General features: G+C 45.5%; 1 protein-coding gene across 3 annotated transcripts in view; it reads left to right on the plus strand.

The window, feature by feature from the left end:
* Positions 1-2542: 2542 nt before the first annotated feature.
* The window catches only part of RASSF8 (Ras association domain family member 8), a 101265-nt gene continuing 89440 nt past the window's right edge, over positions 2543-14367 (plus strand). For 2 of the 3 annotated variants that reach the window (XM_059682406.1, XM_059682405.1), the window contains exon 1: positions 2549-2675. The gene's annotated coding sequence lies outside the window, so the exon portion shown is untranslated. Of the gene's footprint in view, positions 2676-14367 lie in introns of all 3 variants that reach the window. The other variant, XM_059682407.1, reaches the window with a different exon arrangement.

A 14367-nucleotide genomic window follows, 5' to 3' on the forward strand; every position in this document is an offset into this window, starting at 1 on the left:
CTATCCGCCCCCCCCCCCCCCTTTCATTCCCACTGCTTTCCACATAAGTCTCTATCCTTGGTAGTCCCCTCTGTTCTCAATCTATCCTCTCAGACTGTTTTCTTGAAAATCAAATCTGATTATGTCACAGGGCTTGACGTGCATGAGCACTCACTGACTTCTAGTTAGGTTACCTTTTGGGAATAGAATTAGAAACCAGAAAGAAGAGTTGTTTACAACTCCCATTAAGGACACGTGGTATGATCTCAGGAGGGCTTAACAGGGATGTGAAAATAGCTAAGAAAGCTTAAAACAAATTGAACTATGCACTGAAGAAAGAATGCGTCAACCACATGGGGCCGAGGTAGGGAATAGATTTATCTGGACCTAGCCACGACTGGACAGGGGTAAATTCGCTGACGTCAAGAGCCATCAGTAAGGCACACTGTGGTTTACAGGTGGGGATACCTCACCAGGTACCTCAATCCTAGTAAGTGCTTCTTCTAAATAGTGACCACAGTTATTCAGTCATGGTACATTTCATCCTGATTTACTTGCTGGTCACATGAGACTTGGTTGTTATGAGCCAGTCAACTTGTTCACCTTCGATGCACGCTAAAATCGACGTCAGGACCCTACTGGTGATCACAGAAACTCTATTAAGGTTTTTCTACTTGGTAAGATCTAGAATCCTGGTTTAACAAGACATACTCCTGCCTGCTATCACTCACCCCTGTTCAAGATCACCAAAAAGCAGGGATGACTATCACAGAAAAAAAAAAAAAAAGAGGGGAGGGGGTAGTTCCAAGAAGGAAGGAGAGAAAAGTCAACATTTGCAAATGCCACGAAGGGCACAAGAGGGAGGTTAAAATTTTCCATTAGATTTGGCAATTAGGTGCTGACTGATGTTCAGTGGAGTGAAAGGCTGACAGGGGAATGAGAGCTTAGGAAACGGTAACGTTAAGGTTGGAAAACTCTGGGCAAAGGATCCATGCCCTGCAGTCATCTCTACATAAAGCTCCCTTGGCTTTTACATTGGAAGCAAAGAGAATTCTTCTTCCCAAGCCCTCCACATGTCGATTATAGCCAAAGTTGAGTCTTACGTTTCTCTCCCCTCAGTTAACCTCTGAGGTAGAGGAACTAATGAGCTGTGCAGGAACTAAAGGTCAAAAAATAAGCGGAAGAAACAAAAGGCCTACTGCAAACCCAAACTCAATACAAGCCACACAGATCAGGCCCCGAGTAAGATGAGCTGTAACAAGTTGTGCTTCAAATTTAATATCCTTGTTTTGATGATTAATAAAAAAAGTATCTGGAGAATTAAAAGCGGCGTTTTATAACCGGAGCGCTTTCTTGCATCTCGCCCATTATCTTCACCCCACCTCCCTCCAAATGAATAGCTGTTGCAGATGTGTGGGCATGTGTGAGCACAGGCTGGACCACAGGCTGAATTTTGTCCAGTGGCTAGAGTAACTGCATGTGCACCACCCCGCTACACACACACACACACACACACACACACACACACACACACACAGTGGAACAGTGAAAACAACATACACATAAGCATTTCTAGATGAAAGCACTGTTTTCCTTTCTCGACTATTTGCTATATTTAAAGGGAGGTAACGGGGGGGGGGTAGGAAGGGGTGAGGGGGTGAGGGGGGTGCTCCTGAATCTGAGCCCAGCTCTTGCTAAACTTGGTTATTCACGTCTGATTCATTCGCTGTGTCTCCGGGTTCCGGGCTCTGTCACTGCCTGCCGTTGAGAAGGGGGTCGCTGAATCACTGCCACTCCAGACGAAAGCAATTCAAACCCGGTCCTTGGGGCTCGGAAGGGCTTTTCTTTCTTTTTTTTTTAAGCGTCTGCGGGAAAAGCTTCCTACTTTCCGGGGTGACCGTGCAGGGCCGTTTTACCAGAGTCACCCGGGCTGGGGAAGACTTTGCTCCCCTGGAAGTCAGTGCGGCACCGGTCACCGGTCACCTCTGCACGGCGGCCTCCGGACCTCAGGCCTCGGGGCCGGGGGTGAGGCGGGCCCCGCGGCGGCGAGGCCGGACGCGCGGGGCCCGGGCAGCGAGCGGCCCCGCCGCACTCCCGCCGCCGCCGGGAAAGCTCCCACAATGCAGCGCAGGCGTCCCAGTTCCGTTACCAGGTCTCTCCGGGCGCGGGCGAACCGGGGAGGCGCGGGCCGGGCACCCGAGCGGCGGCTGTAACCCGAGCGCCGGCCGAGGGGGGCGCCCCCGCACCGCTCCTCCCGCGCGCGCAGCCCGCCGCACGGCCAAGGGGCGGAGCCGCCGCCGCCGCCCGGCCCCCAGCCCGGCCCCCCGCCCAGACGCCGGCCGCGGGAGCCAGCCGGCCGCCGAGTCCGCCGCCGCGCTCGCCGGTGCCCGCACCGCGCCCGCCGCCCGGCGCCTCGCCCAACCTCGCGCGCCCGTCCACCCGCGGGGGCGGCGGCGGTGCAGGGGGCGGCTCCGGCCGGCGGCGTCGCTGCCCGCGCCGCGCACAGTCCCGCAGCCCCGCCGGGGCCGTCCTCACTCACCCAGCGCCGCCGGGAGGTGCGCGGAGAGGGCGCCCGGGCCTCCGTCCGGTGCGGGGCGCGCGGCGGCCCGCGGAGCAAGGCGCGCGGGGCTGGGCGCCGCCGTGTCCCCAGCGCCCCGGCCAGGCGGCCTGCGGGGGCGGCGCAGTTGCGAAACTGAGTGAGTATGAACTTTCCGGGGCCGCCGCGATCTCTGCGCAGCGCCCGGGCCCCCTCCCGCCGGCTCCCCGAGCCTCCGCGCCGGTCCCTCTCCGCACCTGGGGCTTCCCCGGCCGCCCCGCCGCCCCGGCTCCTCTCCCCGCGGGGTCCCCGCTGCGCGATCTCCCCGCGCACACGCGTGTCCGCCTGAAAAGTAGGCGCTCGGTCCTCGCCGCTCCGTTTCCTCCGTGTCCTTGGCCGGGGAGTTTAGAGGCCACTTTTGTTGGGAAGGGAAATGTATGTCGAGTGTCTCTAATATTTTTTTCCCCCCTCCACATGGAAATCGGGTGCTCGCTTGCCGGGTGGCGGTTTGGCGAAACGCTGTATGTTCTCCTCTGAAACTGATTTGTGGATGGGTTTTCACATTTTTGTCTGAACGATGAGCCCTCCTCCATCTCTATCCCCCCTCCGGCTGCCGATCTGTAGAGGGAGGGTCCCGCAGAGGTGACTTTCAGGGTAATTCCGTTTTGCGCACTCGAAACTTGGAGAGGGTAAATCGCAGACAACTTCAGATGCCACCCGGAGGGACGTGAGCTCTGACCGTGGGTCCCGGGGCGGCGCGGCGCCTTGCGAGCCGAGGACCTGGTTTGGAATCGGGCGCTGCGTTGTTATTTTAGCCTCGTCTAGCCGCCCGGTGTTGCTGAACCACGACTTTCTCGGCATCAGAAGGCAGCGAGCCTTGCAGGCATCGGATGGAAGCGCGGGTCCGTGTTGCCCCCAGTGTTTGGGGATTTAGAAGGGAAATAAATATGCAGCGCACGTTTTCCTCGCTTAAATCCGTCAGGTTAGCCCTGTCAATACGTCAAAGCCTTGCATTAAAGGAAATGACTCCAGCTTGGCGATGCCAGGATTTTCCAGTGTCTTCATGAGGTCTGTTGTGTCCCCCGGGAAGTGTCTTTTAATATGTATGGATCTCTGTCTTTCTGGCAGTTAAGGATTAAGTACTCATTTTGGTAGGAGATCTCAGGTAGGTTGTTTTTTTTCCCCCTTTGTCTTTTTCTTTCATCCTTGGGTTGCCAGGAGTTAGTGATCATGTTGTGAAGGAACAGAAAATAGGAAGCTTTCTGGATGGATTTTTAGCATCCTGTCCTTGGCGTGGTTGAGGCGTCAGTGGATGCCAGCTAGCCCTCCGCAGGGAGAGGTGGACGCAAGAATCAGGGCGCAGGACACAGCACTATCATTTAGGAGAGCGGTGTGTGAGTATTTATCTTTCAGTGGGCATATTAATGGTACTTTGCATTTTACTTATCTCTATGGAGAACTCTTCCCCAGCCATAAAATTGCATGCGACCATACCCCACTTTAAGAAGACTGAACATAATTTGGTGATGGTTCTATTGAAGAATCAGACCTAACCAAGTGTGATTTGTAATTTAGATGATAAAACCTTTCAAAAATCGCCCTCCCTCATTTTCTCTCCTTTTAAGAGTCTCTAGCTGGTACTTTCAATAATAGACACAATTGGCAGTAATGCATCGAGTTCATTCTTTCTAGGCTCATTGATCAAGCCTAATTTCTGGGTTTCAGTAGCTTGAGGGGGACATCAGAGAGCTGAGAGAGAGAGAGAGAGAGAGAGAGAGAGAGAGAGAGAGAGGCGGGGGAGCATAAACCATGTGCCGATAGGAAAGACACTTCAGTGTCAACATGCAGGAGAAGGCAGTTGAAAAGGAGAGAATGTTTAAGTTGTTTTTAGGTGCATTTGGTTGAGATCTTTGAATTTGGCATTTGATTTATAGATATCTGGGAATTGCAGATTTCAAATTCTGTGCGGTTGTGGTGGTATTTCTTTTGTCTACTTTTTAAAAAAATTTTTTCAAAATTGATTTTTAGAGAGAGGGAGAGGAAGAGAGAAACATTGATGTGAGAGTATGACATCTATCAGCTGCCTCCTGCACGCCCCCTACTGGCGATTGAGCCCACAACCTGGGCATGTGCCCTGACTGTGGATGGAGTGGCCACCTTTCAGTGCACCAGACAACGCCCAACCAACTGAGCCACACTGGCCAGAGCACCTAATTTTTTTAAGATTTTGATTTTTGTATGTGAATCTCAATGCTTGGCTTTTGTAGCTTTCTGTCCTGGGTGTCTTGCATTTCCTACCTGAATGCCTTTGTCATTTCGAGAAATGATTAGTTTTTCAGAGTTCTTGCTCATTAATTGACCTATCTTATGTTGATGTATGCCGGAAGCCGGTCCATCCTTGCTGCTTGACACAGTCGCTGCAGGATAGAAACATCTGCACAGCATATGTTTCAAGGGACCTGGCGTATATAGCATACTGTTCTTAATATGTTTGCTCCCCTTAGCACTGTGTGTTTTAACCAAGGTCACCTCTCCGAGAAAGGTTGTTTCCCCAGGTAGGGATTTTTCCCTGAAGTTAGGGAGGGGATGAAACTCCTTAACTAAGTGCCAGGCGGGTAGTTAATCACTTTAACTACAAACAATCATGCTTAAGCTACATAATCTTTACTCCCTGGAATGGAGATAAGAAACACCCTAACCTTTGTAATAGAAATTGACAGGATTAAAATCAACTGGTATAAATACGGATGTAACAAGACAATAAACAGCAGAACCTCTCTGGAGATCCAGACCAGAACTTGGCTGGAGATCCTGGCTAGGCTGCTGATCAACTGAACGCTGTCTCCGTGTCATTCCTTCTTCGCCGACTCCATCCACACCTTTGGGGACCCCTGGACCTGCTGGGGTTGGACCCCAGCAGATGTATGTACTGACTTGAGAGTAAAAGCATTATTTGCTGCTGAATATTCTTGCTCTTTTCCTTATGGTTGATTCCTGGCATGATGGCTTTGCTATTTATGGTAAAACATTAAGGTCCTAGATATCTTGCTAGTATCCAAACGATTATAGGACTCTTTGCATGTAGAAGTGGAATAGGGATGGGAGTGGGATAGGAAAACATTGTGCATTAAATCTGAGGATTCGGATTTAAAAAATAATGTAGTACCTGTTTACTCTCCTTGGGTGCTGGCTTGCACCAACCACAAATAGTCTTGAAAATTCAAAGTGTAGAGATAGTTTCCAAGAACTCTGTATAGTAGGAAGAATGCTTACCCCACAGCCAGCCAGCCAGACTTGGGTGGGAGGTATAACTTTGTTACTCTGAGCTGAATGAGTTTGGCTATGCTACTTCAGCTTCTGTGATCTATAGCTTGCGGTCTGTAAAATGGGAATATTGCTACTAAAGGAGATGCTGGGTAAAGTAGAACACCTAATATAGTGCCTGGCACATCATAGCCAGTGAATGGCAGCATCTCTGATGTCCCCAGAATTGAGCTTTTGATTACCTAACCTTTCCAATGGTTTCTGCTGTTGTTTTTTTTTTTTTTCATCTCATCCATCCAAAGAGTGGCTCGGCTCAGGCCAAAAGCCTGAAATTATCCTTCACTATCTCTTTTGTTCTATGACCCCCAACCAACCAGTTTGTCACAAAGTCCTATCCACTCTTCTGGCAAACCCTCTCTCGAACCTGTCTGATTTTTCAGTCTTCATTATGCTACCATCCTAGTTCAAGCCACCATTATCTTTCCCCATTGGAGGCCTCCTGCACGCACTCTACACCCATTTCCATCCCTTTTCCCACACATCCTGAAAAAAAAAAAAGTCACGTGCTGCTTAAAGTCGTCAAAGCTCTTTTTTTTTTTTTTTAATATATTTTATTGATTTTTTACAGAGAGGAAGGGAGAGAGATAGAGAGTTAGAAACATCGATGAGAGAGAAACATCAATCAGCTGCCTCCTGCACACCCCCTACTGGGGATGTGCCCACAACCCAGGTACATGCCCTTGACTGGAATCGAACCTGGGACCTTTCAGTCCGCAGGCCGACGCTCTATCCACTGAGCCAAACCGGTTTCAGCGTCAAAGCTCTTAGGAAACACATCTATACTTAGGATGAAATGTAAAGTTCTCGTCAAGCCTACCAGGTCCTGCGTGATTTGGCCCCTGCCTGCTGTCTGTATCTCTCTTCACAACGGCAGTTACCCAGCGGACTCACCTGAGGGCAGTTGCGCATGCTGTTGGTCTTCCTATCTTATGACCATCTCGTGAGTACTTTCTTGTCCTGAATGCTGGTTCAAATGTCCTTTATAAAGTCTGTGAGAAGGCCAGCCTTAGCATCATGTAACTTGGAACCCCTTGATTTTCTCCCTTATAGCACAGTCATCATTTTCCTTAATATTTCCCACAATTTATAATTATATATTATTGTTTAATGTTTCTTGTTCTTGAGGACAGGAATAATGCCTGGTTTATTCACCAGTTTGTACCCAAGTGCCTGTTATGTGTGTGTGTGTGTGTGTGTGTGTGTAGTAGGTATGCAATAAATAGTTATTGTTATAATAAATAAGATGGTAACATCAATTTTATATTTGAGTTTTGATTGCCTTCTTAGCACCGTTAAATCTGCTTTTCATAACAGAAAAGCCAGACTGGTTTTATTTATTTGTTTGTTTGTTTTTTATATATTTTTATTGATTTCAGAGTGGAAGGGAGAGGGAGAGAGAGAGAGATAAAAACATCAATGATGAGAGAGAATCATTGATCGGCTGCCCCCTGCATGTCCCCTACTGGGGATTGAGCCTGCAACCCGGGCATGTGCCCTTGACCAGAATCGAACCTGGGACCCTTCAGTCCACAGGCCAATGCTCTATCCACTGAGCCAAACTAGCTAGGGTCAGACTGGTTTTATGTATAGTATGAAACAACTTTTGCAGATACCAGGTAAAATTAAATGCATTTGGGCTCTATGAAAATATTCATAATAATAAATTGAGACACCTTTTAACTACTGTTACCCTTATGATTTTTCTATTGTAGATAATCCTTTTTCTAAGTATATCATTAAAGTAATTATGCTTTTTTCATCACAGGATTGCTGAAAGAATAAATTCTTACCATGTCATATTACACATGTCATGTGATAACATATTAGTCAGCAACTATTGATTGGTCAGTGGTAGATTTCAGAGGAAAGTAGGGAAAACTATAGTAGAAAAATAAAAATTACACAGCTCTAAGGATTTCAGTATTGTCCAGCTGTTGATGTGACTTGAATAAATAGATTTCTTTTGACCATTAAGGTAGAGGAGTACTGTAGTTGTTTAAAAATGAGAGCCACCTAGAGGTCTGGAAGTTCTTTTTCCCTTTCTCAGGAACTAAAGCGTTCCTTGTTTTAGCCAAAAAGTCTCATGACTTTCCAAGGCCAAAGAAGGCTTAAAGCTTTGAGTTTTTTGTCCTGTGGTTGCTCTTTACACAATGTTAGTTTAATGCACTATAACTCGGAAGAAATTAGTCTTTATTACTAATGTTTCTCGTCTCTACTTCTTACATAATCACCCACATTTTCTTTTGACTTGTTTTTTTTAGGCCTTTTGTTTCCTTGTAGAATTTTTCTGCACACCCTTAGAGAATAATCCCAGTTATTTTCTAGTTTTGTATCTTGTAGATCACTAAGTATATCGGGAACTTGGCAGTTGATTCTAGTTCTTTTAGGATTTATATCTTTGCACTCAACATCTGGATTTCCCCCCAAATTTGTATCTGAGTGGTCTGGACCCTGAGATTTTGCCAGCCAGAAGCTAAATGACTTTCGGTTGGGAGAACAGGATTAAAGCAGCATTTTAAAGCTCCTATTATGTGCTGAGCTCTGGGCAAATGTTCTCACAGAAGATGAGTGAGTAGTTCACCTGGTTAAAATCATAAAAAGGAACCTTACGCTTTTCATATATTTGCTTCACTCAAGGAAATTGTTCCTATGAAACCCTCATTTCCCCACGCTTTGCTTTCTAGTCAGGAAGGCATGACAAGATTGAGATGTCCTCTCCAGCCAGACCCTTTACCCTGCCTTGGTGTTTATTTAGACCTGATTTTGTTGTTGTTTTTTAGACCCGATTTTATTTGTATAAAAATATTGGGAGTGGGGCTAGAGGAGGGCACATCATGTGATTAGCCTTTGTGCGAGTCCCCAGGACATTTGCATCACAAATAGCCACTACTGTGGAGAAAAAAGGTATAGTTGGGAGCGCTGGTTATTTTTTCCCTCATGTACATAGGACTTAGTTACTTTGGATGACCTTGTGCAAGTTGCCTGGAGCTCTTTAGCACCAATATTATCTAGTTATTTCACAGCCTTGTTATAGGATTTAGACGACTTGTTTTTGGCATTTTTTTTTTTTTTTGGTCACATTCAGATATTTCATAAAGCTTATTACAATTAACTCCAGTGCTGTCCAAGTTTTATGCATTTAGAAGAATATTTTGTGAGAGAAATTTAACCTCCAGCTGCACTTAGAACCAAAGTCTTGCCCCCCTATGCCCACCCCACACATGCAGAACCTAACCAGAACTAAAAGACCAGAACTCTTTCAGAAGCCAAGGGCCCGTTGTCCTGAAAGATCCTGGGCTGACACCCTTCGTCATAAATGCCAAGTTCCAAGGTCCTCCAATTAAAACTTGCCCCACCAGCACTCTCACTTACCTGTTCCCCTTACCTCTTAAAAACCCTTGACCTAATCCAGCAACATGGGTTTGAGGCACCATTAGGTCTACCATCTTCTTGGTTGGCACCTTCTCAATTAATAAACCTTTTCTTACTTGAAATAAATAAAAAGAAAGAAAAAAGTATCTTGTTATTCAGTAGCATATGTTTTACTCCTTGTTTTCATAAGAAACCAGATATATAGGTTGTGACAAGAGAAGAGTTGTGATTGTTTCCACCAGGTTTTATTCATGGGATTGATGGACCTTATCACTCCTGTTGACTGTCATTGGCTTCTGAGTGCTAAGTCATTTTTACCTTTAATTCCAAAAATTTTATTATTGGAAAATCACTTAAAATTAAATTATTCTTCCCAATATAAGTGTATACATTGAAAAAATTAGTGTGTCCTTCTTAATGGATAGATATTGGACAGAAAAGTAAACTCTTACTCTTATTTTTGCTTAAAATATTTGTGCAGATTTATGATCTCTGAAACCCTACTGTAGAAATACTATTGAAAGCTAGGTTGGGAATGTTTTGCAATGTTTAAGGTAACATTTGGCTACTTCTAGAACAAGTTCTAGTTCCAGATGCCTTAGATGTCAGGAAACCTAAAGTGGCTTCTTTGTGCTATATTTTCCCTTAAAAAAAAAATAATGACTTTCCCCCTTGTATTTTTTTTAAATAGCTTTATTGAGATAAAGTTGACATGCACTAAACTGAACACATTTAAGTGTATCATTTCAGAAGCTCTGACTATCTGATGTGATATGAAATAATCATCACAATCAAGAAGGTGAACATACCCAGCAACCTCCCCAAATTTCCTCACTCCCCTTTATAAACCGTTTCCTTTTCATCATCCCTTCCCCCTATAACAGTAGCGTGGCCCTGCCAGGGTGGCTGAGTTGGTTGAGCATCATCCCATGCACCAAAAGGTCGCTGGTTCGATTCTCAGTCAGGGCACATGCCCAGGGTTTCAGGAAATCATTGTTTCTCAGATAGATGTTTCTCTCTCTCTCTCTCCCTTCCTCTCTATCTCAAATCACTACATCACTACACACACACACACACACACACGTATATAAAGAGTCGTTTGCATTTTCTAGAATTTTAAATTAATGGGATCATATGTAGTATGTACTCATTTTTGATCTGGCTTCTTTCAGAATAATAATTTGGAGACTCATTTATATTGATATATGTAGCAGTAGTTTACTTCTTGTTGCTGAATAGCATTCTATTGTATGGATATATGTACAACAATTTATCTGTTTACCTATTGGTGGACATTGGGTTGTTTCTAATTATTTGCTCTTTCAAATAAAGCTGCTACATTTGCACACAATCTTTGCATGGGCATATACTTTCATTTGTCTTGGGTAAGCACCTAGGAGTGAAATGGCTAGATCATGTTAGCTGTATATTTAGCTCTTTCAGAAACTGCCAAACTGTTTTCCGAAGTGATTATGCCACTTTACTTTCTTGCCAGTGGTGTATAAGCAAAAATGTGGTTCAGCCTCTCCCTCACCTACAAAAGACTGTATAGCTCTAAATCCCAGCCTGGCTCTCCTTTCTTCCTGAGGAGGGCTCACTCCCTGGGGAGGCCACCTTGCCTTCTTCCTGTACCATATTCATGCATATGTCCCCTCTCCCTTTGCATTTTAATTTCAGAAGCTCTCTACTTGAAACAGGTGAGCTTCTGAGAGGCTCTTCTTAAGCTCATTTGTTCACAAGTTCAAAGTGACTAAGAGGACTTTAAGCTTGCAGTCCCCTGATGCAGTTCAAGGAGCATACGTTGGTTTTTTGAAGCTTTATAACCAGTTATGCCCTTGCTGCTGGATGTTCTGTAGGTCACCTTTTTCTAAAGCGGAGCAGCTTTGTCTACATTAAAAGTCTCCGGAGGCAGGTGGCTCCTTTATGGTCTCTTTGGAGCCCCTTAGTGTCCAAGTTCACTCCGCACCTTGAATTGCAGAAGCCTGAGTGGGCTCAGCCCTGGCTGTGTTCAGCCATTCTGTTCGAGAACAATTTCCTAAACTAACATTGGGCCAAGTTTCCACCTTTGGCCCTGATCATTTTGTTGTATATTCAAAATGGAAAAAGATCTCTCTGTTCTGATTGATTATTTGTGCTAGGTTATAGTAAGTATCGGTTAGCCTTTTGTCACCCTCCGCCCCATTCATCCTTTGCCCTTAAGGGTTCTTCCCAATCTTTACTGCATATGCAAAAATAAAAAAAATATTTTCTCCACTCTCAACTATTTGTAAAAGCTCTCCTTTTGTTTCTATCATAATCGTGTCTCTTTTTTATTAGCACTTTAAACATGTACCATACTTTTGCATTATCAGATATGATGCGATTAATAATGTTTGTAAAATACTTTAAAACATATTTTAAATACAGCAAGCGCATCCATCCACAGACTAAGGAACATGAAGGCACTCACCAGGCAGAGTTTCCAGAGTTGGGCTCTGGGGCGCGTATTTGTTCCCATCTGGCCAGTTGTGATGGGAAAGCTCAGAAGTGGAAGGGTCAGGCTTTGTTTCCTGTTGCCTTTCCTGCTAGACTTTGTGAAGCATGATTCCTATTTAATTGTCCACCAACTTTTAGCTCTTTGATGGCAGGAACTTGTCTGATTCTCATTGGATCCTTGGAGTGTGGCACTGTTAGTTATGCTAGCTAGTTTTTATAACCTCAAGGGGAACCAGGCTAAACTGCCTCAAAGCATTTAGCTGTGCAGACTAAACAGAGTTGGGAATACAGCTGACTAAAATATTCATATTACATGGACGACTGAGGTGGTACTGAACTCCAGATGGTTAGGTTTTACTTGGCTTCAACAAATAGTAAGTACCTATCATGTTCAGGAGTAGACTCTGTGGAGGACATGAGGAGGGGTGATGTGGTCTGTGATTTTGGAAAGGTTATTATTGAGCAATGAGAATGCTATAAGTATGCTATAGTATATAATTTTATCTATATGCTAGTGGCCCAGTGCACGGATTCGTGCACATTGAAAGGAAATTATTTAGAAGGTGGCCGGTGGGATGGGACTGGGTGAGACAGACCGGACATGCCCTGGAGTCAAGCTCCCACAGTCCCTCCCCTGCTGGCCTCACCTGGGGCAGCGCTGTGGCTCGAAGGGTGTCTGCGGAGTGAGTGGGTCCCTCTGGCAGATGGGATCCCTCGGCCTGGCCTGCAGGGATCGAGCTGAAACCGGCTCTCCAACATCCCCCAAGGGGTCCTGGGATGCGAGAGGGCACTCTGCAAAGTTGCTGTTGCTTGGCAGCTCCTATGGTGAGCGTCTGCCCCCTGCTGGTCATTGTGCCTCATACCTACCAGCCAGTCGGTCGGTTGGAAGGTTGCTTAACCTTTTATATATATAGATATAAAAGCCTAAGCAACCAACCATTTGACCATTCAACTGGTAGCTATGATGTGCATTGACCACCAGGGGGCAGACGCTCAATGCACAGGCATGGAAACATGGAACAGACTGATGAATCTCAGACTGATTAACCAAAGATCTTATATGCATGCTAGAGGCCCGGTGCACGGATTCGTGCACTGGTGGGATTCCATGGCCTGGCCTGCACCCTCTTGCAATCCGGGACCCCTCGGTTGATGTCAGACTGCTGGTTTTGACCCGATCCCCGCAGACCAAGCTGAGGGACCCTGCACCAGGCCTCTAGTAAATATATAAAGCAGAGTATGAGGAGATAATGGCTAAGTGATTTAAAGGGTAAAAGTATTCACTACAACAGTATCCTATATAATAAAGGTGTAATATGCAAATTGACCAGTCGGCGGGGGGTGGGGCCAGCGAGCAGGCGGTTCCAGGCCAGCCAAGGCACATGCCAGCAGGCAGAGGGAGGTTGGGGGGTGGGGGGGCAACGCTGACCACTCATTGGCCGGCACCATCCCCTGATTGGCCTGCCCAATCACCTCCTGCAGAGGGAGGCCAGACTGCGGTTTAGGCCCACTCCCACTAAGCTATCATTCGGACATCCCCTGAGGGCTCCCGGACTGCGAGAGGGTGCAGGCTGGGCTGAGGGGCCTCCCCCTTCCCTCCTCCCCCCCAGTGCACAAATGGACATTGGAAACATGTAAATGGTTGATAGCAGGGCATTGGTTAAGTAAATTATGGTATAGGCACTCGGTTGACTGTTATACAGCCATTAAAAGTGTTAATGGCACATTTATAGTAGTTTGGGTAAATTTATATATTTTTATGTTAGGTGAAGTGTCAGAATATAAGCTTATACAGTGTGACCACAATTTTTTTTTTAAATGGGCATACCACAAGGAAAAAAAAGCACCAGGAAGAAAAGTACACCAAAGTATAAATATTGTGTCTTACTTCAAGTATATGATATTATATATGTACACTTGTATATATCTAGGCATCTGTGAACGTAGGTAGGGCAAAAGTAGGTATACAGTTGTTCATATGGAAAACAATACAATAATTGATAAATAATACAAGAGTAAACTGTTTCTCATATTCACAGTTGTAAACCTACTTTTGTCCCACCCTGTATGTATATATATGTGTACATATCATAATTATACACTTCATTGAATTTTCACACACTGAACATACGCATGCAATAAATGCCTAGGTTAAGAAATAGGACATTATCTGCATTCCCACAGCCCCTCCCCCCCCATGTTCCTAGCTTCTAATGGCATTCTTAAATTTTGGAATCATGTAAATGGACTCATACAGCATGTACTACCTTGTGTCTGATTTTTCACACTCAGCGTTATCTGATTCATCCATATTGCTTATAGTTGTAGATTGTTCATTCTTATGGATGACTTAATCTTACGCCTTCATGTTTTTAATGTCTCCCACATTTTCTGTACTGAGCATGTATTCTATAACCAAAAAGATTATTTGTTTTTTTAAAGAGGCAAAGGCAATTTTGTTTATAAAGTGCTTGAGTAGATTCAGTTGGCCAATGCGACGCGTGACGGAGAGTAAGTTGGGGCTGTGCTGAACTGTGCCCTGCAGTGCAGTGTGAACACAGCAGGAGAGCAAGATTCTATCTGATCTGTCATTTAGTAGTCATGGGACTGTGATGAGTCCTTCAGTCCCTTTGATCCTCCGTTGGCTCATCCATTCTTCAGCTGGGTGTGATGGTATCTTC

Source organism: Myotis daubentonii, chromosome 2, assembly GCF_963259705.1.
Source record: "Myotis daubentonii chromosome 2, mMyoDau2.1, whole genome shotgun sequence".
NCBI lineage: Eukaryota > Metazoa > Chordata > Mammalia > Chiroptera > Vespertilionidae > Myotis > Myotis daubentonii.